Source organism: Heterocephalus glaber, unplaced genomic scaffold (assembly GCF_053883595.1).
Source record: "Heterocephalus glaber isolate CG9 unplaced genomic scaffold, H.glaber_assembly_v1.0 deba00000071, whole genome shotgun sequence".
Classification (NCBI taxonomy): Eukaryota; Metazoa; Chordata; class Mammalia; order Rodentia; family Bathyergidae; genus Heterocephalus; species Heterocephalus glaber.
Window position 1 is genome coordinate 33578525 of NW_028258137.1, and position 13807 is coordinate 33592331.

Here is a 13807-nt window from a genome sequence, read left to right on the forward strand (position 1 = left end):
GTGAATAATGTGTGTAAAGCTCTGAGATTAGTGCTTGGCAATAGTAAATATGAAATAAATGGTAATTTTTATTATTATCAGGTGTGATTCATAAAAGTCTTACAAGAATAATTATATTATTCTGCTTGGGATGGAGAAAACAGTGGTTTATATTTGGAGGCCTCCTAGGAGTTTGGCTTTACTTTATAGCAGTGAATCTTAATCTTGGATGCACAATGGCATCACCTGGTATCAAAGTATAATTTTCAAAAGTTGAAAACTTGAATCTGATACAAACATACAGTGAACATTGCCAAAGGCTTATTTGATCCATTTCATGAGAGAGCCAGCAGGATGAGTTTAAACTGGTTCAAAGAGAATTAGAAAGACCACATGGACATGGATATGAAAGGAGGCTAGAATTAGCTTGCTAACTGAGATACAAAACTGGTTAATGTTCTATGGGGCAAAAACTGTAATCTTGGAATTGGGCAAACATTAGCATCTCTACTGGGGAAAGAAGGTATTTGTATTGTTATTGGACCAGAGTCCACTGCACTGATATCAAATATTTACAACATGGTTGTCAAACTTGGGCATGTGTCAGAATCACCTGGAAACTTATTAAAATTACAGCAGCCCAAGGGCTATCATGTTTCATCTACTTTACTAAGCTTGCACTTCTATATTCTTTAATACCATTATTTGTAATGCTGTTATGTATCAAAGGTTGCGCATCACTGTTTTATAAGGCAACATCTACTTTTATAGAAATGTGAAATATCCTGGGGAAATAGGAAATTAAGTAAAGGTATATTACCTTAAACAATTAGATAGTCTTTGATTTGGACTGTTAGATAATGCTCCAGGATAACATTAAAAGGCCATGTAGTTATCCTTTAACTGATTTCTATTTTTTCCTCTTAATCCTGGGTAACACTAAAACACACACACACACACACACACACACACACACACACACACACACACATAACCTTGCATATAGCTAAGTTCCATTCCTGACTTCTGATTAATTGGTCTTAGGAGTGGCTTGGGAATCAAGGTCATAAAATCTCTCCAGGTGATTGAAACGTGCTGTCAAGGTTGAGAACCATAGACATGTGAGTTTCCCTCATTTACTCACCATCCTATGTTCTACTTTTTACATAGTATCAAGAATGTGGTATGTGCTCAACATTAGGCATGAATTTATAAGTTAATAAATTAAATGAGTATAGAGCAATGTAGAGTGGTATGTTGGAGAAGACACTGACTTTTTTGCCAGCCTTCAGTAGAAGGGTATTTTACAGGGATGGCTATCTCATTTTTATTTTCCAGAGGAGGTAGGGAATTCTCCAGTTAGTGTTCCTCTTTGACTGGTACACCATGCATAGCTCTAAACCTAGCTTACAGATTTTTTGGTTTTGACTAAACTGTCTTTTCACCTGCTCTAGGCAAATCTTTGTTTTCAAATTCTTATCTTCCTTTTTTCTTTCCTGAAATGTTGCTGAAGTTTCAGTTATTTCCCAAAAAAATCTTTGGAGGGAATTCTTTTTTATTAGTACATAATACCATTTATCTCGGGAATTGGTATACATATATCTCACATCATAATTATTTGACTTCCTGTTTTCCTCCCACCCCCACCCCCATTCCCACATCTCTTTCCTATCTCCACAAAATCTACCTCTCTGTTTCCTATCACCTATCTTCCGTTATAAGATAAAAATAATTCTTTGTGATGTTTTACTTTTACAACCTCAGAGACTGTCATAACTACTCAACTTTTCTACCACCCCAGGATTCCCATGTTTTCCCTCTGCTTGGTGCTTGCTGTGTGGTGTTAATTGTGGTAGCCAGGAAGATGGGCTAGAATCTTCAGTCATCATTCCCTTATTGGGATTTATACTTTCCACCCTCTTTGCCTTTGGGGGGGGGTGTACTCTAATAGAGCTGAAAATATCGTCACTACTGTCACCACAGCTCTTTTTGAAAGTGAGTTAGTTGATAAAAAAATAATATCCATAAAATTTGGGTTGGCTGATATGGCCAGAAATGCCTATAATCTTAGCTAGTTGGGAGACTGAGGCAGGAAAACCATAATTATGTGTCCAATGGTAGAGTAACATTGAATTCACTCTTTCCACAATGATACCCTAGAAGGATGAAGAATGCATAGGTCCCTACTAGATAACTGTGCAGGATTCCAAGACTGCTTGGAGATACCTCCTCCACAAAAATGGAGATGAGAAACAGATTCAAAGAGCCAGACCTTCATACCAGAGAGACAGCACATGGCTAAGAAGTATAAAATAATAATCTTAAAGTAAAAGAGATCATTTTGACTGGAGAAACTATGAATGCTACACAGTATCTGAGTTGAACTTTCAAATATATGGTTTGAATATAGAGATGGAATTATAATCATCCTCACTCCCATTTATTAGACAAGGAAAATACAGCCATGTAACCTCTCCCTCCTTAAGAGATATGAATTATTTCTGGCCTTAAAATGGCTCTTTATGCCTCCAGCCAAGCACCAACTCATGACCTCCCACTCTAGGCAACCACTGATCTGATATCTATCACTATGGATTAGATTTGCACATTGTGCTTGGTATTCACCTGTGTTATCTCATTTGATCCTCACAGAAGTCCTCTTGTGTAAGTACAGTGACCATCTCCGTTCTACAGATGAGGATACAGGCTTAGCTTAGTCTGATTTGTTCCAAGTCATACAGCTGGAAAAGGGCAGATCTGGAACTTGAACCAAAGCTTATTCCAAAGCCTGAAGCTCTTATCTAATTCACACAAGGAAAATATAAGCAAGAAGAAAGAAACTGTAGGCTAAGTATACCCAATAGTGGTTTGTTTGGCTGTAATGGGTATTTGAGACATATCAAAAAAGCTTAGCTCGAATTTTATAGATTTTGATGGTTCTCTCTACCAGTAAGACCAAGGATTGTGTGTACCTGTAATTCTCTGATGTTTTAATTACTCTGACCCTTGAGCCTGCAGGCTTAACTCACCTTCTAAGTTATTTTTACATGTCAAAGACCATCCTACTTATGAGGCAGAGGATAACTCCCAGGTGGTCCTGTGAAATATTAAGTGTTGACTTCATAGTATCAGGGCTGTTATTTATACACATGCATGTACACATTTGTACAGAAATAAATACAGTAAACGTGGGCCTCTGTGCTGGAGTGTGGAGCCAAATGTCAGCACATTATCAGATTTAAATTAGTTGCCTGATTCTATTAATAATCCTGGTTTTCCAGTTTCTAAAATAAAAAATTCCAGAACAGCTGGACTCAAATATGAAACAGAATGGCAGAATACAACCCTGTAAGCAGTAAGTAGTCTGTCTATAACAGCTAAATAAAGTTTGCAACTTCATAGATTTGTGTAGATGCCTATAAAAAAAAATCCATGAAATTCTAAGTGCTTTTTAAAAACAGCATAATCTTTAACCAGTAAAAGGGACTGATGATGGTTTACCAATGATGGGATTTGGAAAACCCCTATGACATCTCATTAAAATTGGACAACAAGGCTGAATCTAGGAGCAGATAGGGTCCACATTTGTCAGCTGGCTTTAATGAAAGGGGAGCATAAGGGCCCCACCACCCACCCAGATTTCTGGATTCCTGCACTTAAAAGTTTGGATTTTAAAATACAGTGCCTTTCCCAATCCAGTTCAAAGTCCATTCTGCATTTGCCTCCTGCTGTCCTCCCCTCCCCAACCCTGTACCTCTAAACAGGCCCCTTCCCTGAGGATGCAGTGAACTGTGCTTTGCTTGGCCTTTTACCCTATCCGTGGGTCCTCCTTTCTATACCACACAAAATGCTACTCACTCTTCTAAGCTCATCTGGAACAACCACTCTCCATGACATTTGTAAGACACTGCTCATGGAGTCCTCTTTCCTGCCCAGGAAAAATAAATCATGTCCTCTCTGCTTTTCCCCTAGCACTGTGCTCATGATCTATTATGACAAATATCTCATCTTTTCATGGTGTCTACCTTTTGCTTGCATGACAACTTTTTCCTCCTTGTGGCTTTAACTCATGATCCTGGGGCCCACAGCATTGGTTGATTTCACCTGGGAAACTGTTAGAAAATCAGAATGTCAGGCAGACATTCTGACCCAGATCTACTATCTGAGAAATCCGTTCTACCAATGTCCCTAGGTGGATTCATATAAACACTAATGCTGAAGAAGTCTACCCTAGGGAACAAAGAACATGAGTTAGTGATCTTCTGCTTCCTCACAGCACCAAGCAGGGTATGTATTAATTTTTAAAATAGATGCAAGGAGCCACATTCCAGACACTGTGTTAAGAGTCAGGGATACAAAGATGATTAGGACATGAATCATATGATATTAGAGTCATTGCAACTGTGGCTGTAGGTCAGATAGGAAAAGGCCAAGTCTATTGAAAGGCTTGACAAGGTCTTGTGGTCCAAGAAACATAAAGCTGGGAAGTATTCTGTAGATTTCTTTACTGTAGGATGTCTTAAATCATTTAAAATATTTATGCCTTATGTCTCTATAATGTGCAGCATGCCCCAATTTATCTGGTCATAGAATTTTTATTTATTTACTTACTTATGCATGACCTATCTTATGGGATTGTTTCTTCAAAACATATATTGGGAATCATTTGTCTACTCCCATAAGAGTGGTTTTCATGTATTTGGCCTGATAATAATTATTTGTATTGTTTTATATGGTGATTTAATTGCCAGTCATCTAATTTTTCTTCTCAATCACACTGTAAGGTCTTGGAGAAAAAGGAAGGATCTTATTGCAACTTTCACATTACTACTCAATCAGTATTTATTGAAAAGTTATACCATGTCTGCCTTGAAACATGTTGCTAAATCCCTGATTGACAATAAGCCCAAAGGGGATTGAACATGGTAGGAAAGACATCTGAGTTGGGTTCTATTTCTGGCTCAGCCATCAGCTGTGTTGATTCTGAGCCAATGATCTACTGCTCTGGGGCCAAGCATAGTTATTGGGTGACACCCCCCCATGGTGTCTGAATCTACAATTTTAAGAGTCTTCATAGATATAAGATAGCCTTAGAAAGGTTTGAAGTAAATAATAGGGAAAATAGTACACCTTATTCTTCTGAAAACAGTTTTTGAAAATTAGAGAAAGTCAGCATTTTAGGATGATGTAAAGGACAACCATCATTAAAGCCATGAAATGGATATAAAAATCTTCAGACAGATATTTCAGGCCTGAAATTCTTCACTCTGTAAAATGGGAATGGTTAACATCTGTTTGCCTGCCATTATCACTTTGAACTGGAATAAATCTTAGGAATGATGGCTTTTCCAATTTAAAAAGTATCTACTAAAAATGTAATTTGATTGTAACCATGATAAAAAATTGATGCATTAAGTTCTAAAGAATTAATAATATAAAAATAATACCTTATGATTACATAGCAAGACCTTTCACATTGCTCAAAGTACTTCACACTGATTAACCGTAAAACTTCATTTTATGGGTAGGGGAACAGAAGTCCAGAGGGGTGAGGCCAGGGTCACAGTCAGAGCTGGGTCTTGCCCCTGGACCTCCTGTTTCCCTGTCTGGCCTTTTTGCTACCCCCAGATAGCAAAAGAATGTTTATTCTGACCTCTAGCCTGGATGATAAAAGCTAGCTTCACCATGAAATACATGTGTGTGTATTGTGAGCTGTGTATTTTTATATGGTTTCTTGAAACTGACAGATGAACAATGATAATTGGAAATGGCCATGTGCTGTGGCAGATTTGAAATACTGTAATAAGTTCGAATGCTTCTGGTGATAAGCAGCCTTCACTTACCTGAAATCAGGGTCCATGATTAACTGGCAATTGGCTGGTACTAATTTTGAGGCAGGCCCTGAAAAATCTCTGTGCTGGTGGGGACCCGCAGGTCTGAGGCCACCCTCCTCTGCAGACTGGCTGAGGTTGGAACAGAGAGGACTTAGCGGTGCTTCTCCTCCCAGCCCTGTCTGCCTCCTGGTTCCTGGCAGCCTCCATTCCCTGTATTTCAAACTACATTTCCATCTCCATGCATGATGTCCAATGTGATTGCCCCTTCCCTTGGCAGGGCCCATCCACCAGCCTTGCTCTGTTATCTCCCTGTTGGCCTCCTATGTCGGTGGACTTGTAGCTCCTTATGACCTGCTGAACATTAATATTCACTAACTTGTTCCAGCGAGCTACGCTTCACCGAGCGCATTTTCACCTGAAAAGACTTGTTTAATATAAACATTTGGTTAATATTCTGTACATTTGAAAGTATTTTATCAGCATCAGTATAGGACCAAAAGTCATTTAAATTCAATGGGAACGATTATGCGCCAAGAATTGGTCCTTTCCAAAAGAGTGTGTTTTCCCCCTACTATAATGTATACATTATAAAACTCACTTACACGGTTGATAGGAACACTTTGTGGACAAACTAGCAGCCCTGCATTTCATCTGACTGTGTATTCATCAGCTCTGATGCTAGTGCTAAATGGGGGAAAATATTATACAATATTTCTTTAAAAACTGTCTAAATATAATTATCAGCATCTCCAGAGGGATAATAATTATCATAAGAAGAGCTCATCAGAGGAAACACACATTTTGGTGAGTATCTTCTGCTCATGAGTCTCTGCCCCCTTACTGAAGGAAGCACTAAAATTCCTCTTCTTTTTTTCTCTTTTACCTTTCTAAGGAATCCTAGCTCCCTGAACTCTTCGTTTGGCCCCTCTACAAGTTTTCTTTACCTGTATCTCTGTGAAACTAATTATCTCAAACAGTCATTAGATACACAATGCAAGCAGCTACAGGAAGAGCTGACATAGATGAGTGGAAAATAGATTTCTACCTGGCTACTGAGATTTGTCTGTAGTATATTCCATACTTTTGGGTAAAATCTTCACAAAAAGAAATTATCATTTCTTTGGATACTGTTTTTTTTTCTTTTTAAAACTTGGAAATAGAACTTACTGGAGAGTAAATTTATACACACACACACACACACACACAGAACAAGTAGGAATCAATCACACACACACAGAACAAATAGGAATCAATGTGGCACTAACTAGGTCAAAGATCCATTATGTCCCTTCTTGGTAACAACTCTTCCTACTCCATAGAGTTAACCATGCTCTAAAGGGTACCTGGAGTTTGTTCATTTTAAAGTCCCATGTAGAATTCTGATCATAAATGAATTTATTTATTCATTCTAGTATTGTCAGGCATTTGGAAATTTCTATTTGTGGCTTTTACACATTGCATACTAGAACATATGATTGTTATGTGTAATATTTGCATTACTTTACTTTTATTGGACAATGTCCAATTCTTTTCCAAAATGGTATCACCAGTTTTTATTCCTCATTGCAGTACATGAGATCTCCATCAATGTTTGATATTACCAGACTTCTAAATTTTGGCCAACTGGGTAGGTATGCAGTGGTATCTAACTATAGTTTTAATTTGCATTTCTTTGTATATGAATGAGATTATATATGTTATTTGATTTGTTAGTAGATTGTTAGAAATTCTTTCTCAAAGTGTCTGTTCAAACTCTCTTCTCATATGTGTAGTGAGTTGACAGATTTGAGTTTCTGATAAAGAATGACAGCCTTGTCATTGTGTTTAGAGAATACACAACAGCTGATCTTTGACATCATTTAGCCATAATGAAGACAACACATGAGTGTTCATTGCTTAGTTTGAGTTGCTATTTCTGTTATTCTTATGGGCTTCCGTAGTAAAGAAAATAGGGATCATTCTACAGGTCCACTGGAGCTGTATCAGTGTCCAGAGTCCTTTCTATGTACTTGGGTTGTTTCAGAAGGCCTCTATTCCTGCAAAAATGATTTAGATTTCTGCAGCAGGTACTTAATAATGTATACCACAGAGTTTCAGAAAATTGTAAATGCCTATATGAGCAAATAACTTACAGGAACCTGGATAAAGACCAAAAAGTAATCTCTTGGATTCTTAAAAATCTCATTAGTGCTTTGACCGTGTGAATATTTGGGTCCTAATTGGCAACATAACAATATACATATTGTCACATTGAGTCAGAGCACAAAACAGTCATCCCAGAATTCCTTATGAGGAGAATAAAATTGGGCAAGAATGTGCCTAACTCACCCTCTGTGATGCTACTTCAAATAGTCCAGATATCCTTAGACTCTAGAACATATCCAGGATTTATCTCTTACAGTTAAACACTTCTTGATTCTATTTGTGGTCCCAGAATTCACACCTTCACACCTGTATGTTTCAATGTCTGACTCTCTAGAAAGGCCGTTGGTGATTCTGGTTGCTCCCTCCTCCAAAGAAGGTGTCCTTTTTTGACTGTAGATCTTTTCTAAGTCACCACACAAGAGCTATTTTTCACATTAGAGAGAACTGTATGTGGGCTAAGGACTGATCAGTGACCTACCTGGGCAGTAGCTTCTATGTACAAATCCCTTGCAGATATGTTTGCTTAAAAGCTGTGACAGTGGCATGGCCAGTGCCTTGCCTAGAACAGAGGCTCCTATAACAACTCAATGCTAATTGCAGTCTTGGGATATATAAGGCTGTACAGCTCCCTCTGCTCTCTCCTCATTTTGTGATGGAATCAGTTGACTTTAAGCTGAACATATGGCAGTCGCTATCATAACCCAGAAACCATTCCCTCTGCCATGGCAACCGAAGAATCAATGCACACTTATGGCTTGGCCTCACTCAATAAACAAACAATGGTACAACGTAAAGTTTTATGTGTTTGCTTGCACTTTTGTTTTCTTTTCCTAAGCATTTAGAATAACAGTAGAGTATTAATATCTTTTCTTTTTTTAAATATCTTTTCTTTAAACACGTCTCTCAAGTCTTTCTGTGAATAGAGATGCTTGGCATTTCTTACATACCTTGTTCTACTTCATTTTTGTAGCAGCTTCTTAATGGAACTACATTGCATTTCCAAATTTCAGGGATGCTACTCATCTTTGAATGCAACGGATCCCATTCAATTTTCTCCGAAAGATCTTTGAAATTGATTCACTATTATATTGTTCCTCAAGCCTACACCCGAGGGATAGCATGGCGATTAGAGAACTGCCCTAATGCATCTGACAACTGTAGACTAAATAATTTGGCTCAATAGTGATGGGAATATCAGAGCCATGCATTCTGCTGACTGTTTTAAGGGTAAGTGGCTTAGGTTTGCTCCCTTGTCATCTTGGTGGGGCATTGTCTCCTTGTTCATCCTTGAGGGTTAACTGCATCTTATTGTCTATATCAAAGTAGTTGTAGCACATAAACAGTTAGAGAGGGAAGCAAAAAAAGGATATTTTCTCCAAGAAAGTATTGGCAGGAGCTATTTCTTCAGACTTTACAACCTCATCCCAAGAAAAGCCAAGCCAAAGAGTTGAAAGGAGCAATAATGGGGACTAGAAGGCATGAAAATCTGGTTTCTGCTTCTGTCTGTACTCAGCTGCCTGTAGCCCCTTGCACAGTCAGGGTGGGTCAGACCAGGTTGAAAACCACCTTTCTGCATGGAACCCATGTTTCTTTAGCTCTCAGCAGTCTGCTGTTCTCTCTGTGTCATGCTCACCCATTAGCATTTTAATTTAGCTTCATATGGCACCGTTCTGCAGATGGATTTGCTTTCTTGCTTTTGTTTACTGTAGAAGTGACAAACATGAGGGCATTTTCGAGTCATGAAAAAATGCCGTGAAGTTGTGAAAAGGAGGTGACTTCTCTTTGCCAAACTCAGAGGAAAGAGATAGCAGAGATGGCTCTAACGAGGACCTACAAATGTTCCCAATTCTAAAATGCCCAGGAGCTTTGATCACATCAAAACGAGGAATCCTGATGGAGCCTCGAGACTCAGACAAGACCCTGAACTTCTCTCTCTCTTTCTCTGCCAATGGAATGTGGCTCATCCAAATCTTCAGGGAGTCACTGAGCCGATCTTTCCATTAATGGAAAGAACTCTTTCTTTCTGGGGATTCTGAACAACATTTGGAAATGAGATACATACAGCTTGGGAGAGGCATAATGGTGAGTTGGGAAGCTGTCCGTCTTGTGAAACCATTTTAAGACATTGAAGGGTTTCTGTTGTGTAATCCGTCACTCCTTGGGGTCTATCCATTCATACATTTACCTGGTATTCCCTGAGCATTCATTTACAGATTAGATGTATAAGTAAACAACTCCTTCATGGGAGGTTTAAAGGTGGAAACATGACTGTTTTGGGAATAGGAAGCATAAAAACTGTCTTGTAAAGATCACTTCTTCCATATACACTGGTTATACCTGAGCACTGCACCTTTCATTTAATATTTTTTGAGACTTAGTGTAACCTGTACAATCTAAGTCAGGAGTGGCCAATGCTTGTTCAATATACTTCCAATCATGAATCCAGAGTTCACAACAGACATTGCTAATCAAACACAGCACTCTTTCCTGTTGAACCACAACATAGTACTCAGGGTCCTTCTCAGAGTAACCTGGCCGTCAGATGCTACCAGTTGATCAGAATTGAGATGCAAGATGAAACGGCATACCCTTCCTGGTCTAGGATAAGCCATGTGTTTCTTCTTAGTCTGGAAACCTTAGCTTGCAAAGTATAAATATTCAACTCTTCACACCATTCCTTTTCCCTCTTCCTCTTGTGAAACATTCCAAGTACAGAAGGGACACCTATGCCTGGCAATCACAGTTTTGTCTTTTGTCACCTTCCAGCCACCTCTTTCCTTATATTCCTAAACCTTGTCCATGCATTTAGTAGGGCTTTGGGTTGCCCTGCCATGGTACATCCTGTAGTCCCCGGCTGAGTCCTTATTCCATGGGGATGGTTGGCAGAATTCTGGGATGGCTCCCTGGATTCATTTCCCCTTGTGTTCACACTGCTTTATTCGTATGATTGAGTTACATGCCATGACAAAAGGAACGGATTTTGCAGATGTAATTAAGGTCCCTAATTAGTTGATTTTAAATTTATCACAAGGGAAATTATCACAGGTGTGCCTGGCCTAATCAGGAGAGTTCTTAAAAGGCTGAGACCTTCATGATGGAAGAAACAAATTCTCATGTTGGTCTTAAATGATCAAACAGCTATGGTATGAACTGCCTAAGAAAAGTGGCACGTAGCCAGACCCTGAGAACAGCCTCTAGCTGCTGAGGGCAGTCCTTGTCCAAAAGCTAGAAAGATAATGGGGATCTCATTCCTACAAGAAAATAAATTCTTCCAATTATCTAAAGAAGTTTGGTGTTGGAGATTTCTCTGTTTTAATCTCCAAATGAGGATGCAGATGACCAGAATTTTGTTTTCAGCCTTGTGGGGCCCTCAAATCATGGAACCTGAGACAACACATTTGGGTCATGTTAAGTCTCTCAGTTTGTGGTAACTTGCTACACAGTAATAAAATACTAATGTACCAGGCCAGATGTAAATCAGCTTACAAGACTGACTCCCTAGCCTTTTCTGCTACCTCTCAAAATCAACAAAAAATCATTTTGTTTCAAGAGTCATTGATTTTCTTGTAGGAAGATGAGTATACAATAATATAGTCAGCCCTTGTATCATGGGCTCCACATCTGCAGGTCAGCCATGTCAGTATACAAAATATTTGAAAAAATTTTTATGTCCATACTCAACATGTGCAGATTGTTATAGTCATTGTTCACTAAAGAATTTTGTGTAATGACTATTTACATAACATTTATATTGTATTAGATAGTATATGTAACTGGAGATGACTTAAAGTGTATGAGAATATGGATTTTGGTATCCACAGTAATCCTAGAAAGGATCACCCCTGCAGATACCTAAGGATGACTATTCAGTAATAACAACAAAACTGTGATAATATCCACATAAAATCCTAATAAACAGTATTAGTTCTCCTTCTCTTCTCCACCCCCATATGTAAAGAGGACCCATGTTAGATGCTACTTGTCCATGGATTGGATGGTTGTGGTCTATGCCTTAGAAAATCTCTAGAGCTGTTGTAGGCTGAGCCCTATCTTAGAAGGAATCTAATGCATTCCAGACTCTCCTCCAAGAATTCTTGTGTTTCAGCAGTTTGCCCTTCCTTTTGCTCTATTTTCTCTACTACTCTTTTCTGTGAACATGTTACCTCCCTCATAAAGGGAGGCTGCTTTTTCTAAGGCATTTGGTAGGAAACAACCATTTAATCACTTACATTTTGAAATGTTCCAGACAAGAGTCTGCATTCTCACTGGGTCATAGCTTGGGATGGCAAATTTAAAACAAATGATTATTTATCATAGGATTTTTAAAATAAATAATATAATAGATTCTTCTTTCTTTTGGGAAATGCCTTTTTGACTCATTTTTATTTGGAACTTTCATTAATTTTTTTCTGTCCAACAATAATATAAGAATTTTACCCACTTTATAAGGTTGTGAAGATACAACAAGGAAGTGTGTGAAGAGTTCTTAGCATTACAATATGTGTACCACATGCTTAATAAATCTTAACTACTATTATGATAATTAGTATGAAATATTTATCCAGCAATGTATATGACCTTAAAGTGGAAAGCATAAATTTCTGTGTGCCAGTTGGCAGAGTTACAATAGAGTCCCACTATTCCACTATTCTTTTTTTTGGTACCCGGGATTGAATTCGGAACCTTGCGCTTTTGAGGCAGGCATTAGAACCACTGAGCTAAATCCCCAGCCCAAAAGACTGTTAGACTACCTATCACTGCAGGTTCTGGTCATTCATGGGTAGGCAGGGCTCAGGACGCTGAGTATAAATTAGAGGATCTGAGCCTGCTGCAAAAAAGACAACCAAACTCCTTATGTCAAGAGAAGCTTAGTTGAGAGAGGGTTGAGATAATACTAGTTGAGAAGTCTCTAGGTTAGGCTTTTTCTAGACCAATGAGGAAGAAAGAGAATTATGAAAGAGTGGATGATTATGAAATCTCAGAATCGAGAAAGTCTAATCCTGGAGCCATGGCTGATTATGAAGATAAAGAAGTGTGTGTATTGGGTACTTAAAAATATGCCAAACTGAAAAAAAAACCTGGTTCTTACCAGAATTTCTTCTTTCTGGGCCTGCAGAAGGTCTATTTAAATATTCATGGGCTCTGCATCTGCAAACTCAGCCAATCATGGATCAATATATTAGAAAAATATTGTGCTTATACAGTGATTTTTTTCCTTGTCATTATTCTAAACACAATACATAACAATTATTTACCTATAATTTGCATTGCGTTAGGTATTCTAAGTAATGTACAGATGATTTAAAGTATATAGGCAGATGTGTTTAAGTTATGTGCAAATAGTATAGGATTTTTTAAAAAGGGACTTGAGCATCCATGGATTTGGCCATTCTATTCCCCACAGATGACTGCATACATGTATATAGGTGAGCACACACATAAACATCCACAGATATAATATACCATAAAAAATGAGCTTAGTTGGCCATAAACTTGAATTTTTTTTCTGTGTTCTTGCTGTCTATTCACAAATTATAGGTAAATTCATCAAGGGCTGCCTTAAAAACCTACAGACTGCCCACACCAATGTTGGATTTTCTTCTGTTTGGTTTGTAAAATTTCTATGTTGTACATATTTAGCCCTTTTTAAAAAATGCCATTCTTTTCCCAGGGTGCTTCTGATCACTGCATCAGAAGCATCTGAGTCCCTCCTGTTTATTGGTTGAGATCCAGCCATGCTAGTACTAAAACTCTAAGAATATCCTAATCTCAGAGTGATAGAAAGGCCTTTCTGAGGAAGATGAGATACTCAGAGGCTGTAAATGAAAAGTCAGAAGGAATTGACCACA

General features: G+C 38.3%; 1 long non-coding RNA gene across 1 annotated transcript in view; it reads left to right on the forward strand.

Moving 5' to 3' along the window:
* Nucleotides 1-1007: 1007 nt before the first annotated feature.
* LOC101705638 (uncharacterized) overlaps nucleotides 1008-13807 on the forward strand; it is a 52245-nt gene continuing 39445 nt past the window's right edge. Inside the window, exon 1 of the long non-coding RNA XR_002396107.2 lies at nucleotides 1008-1100. This is a non-coding gene — a long non-coding RNA (uncharacterized LOC101705638). The remainder of the gene's footprint in view (nucleotides 1101-13807) is intronic.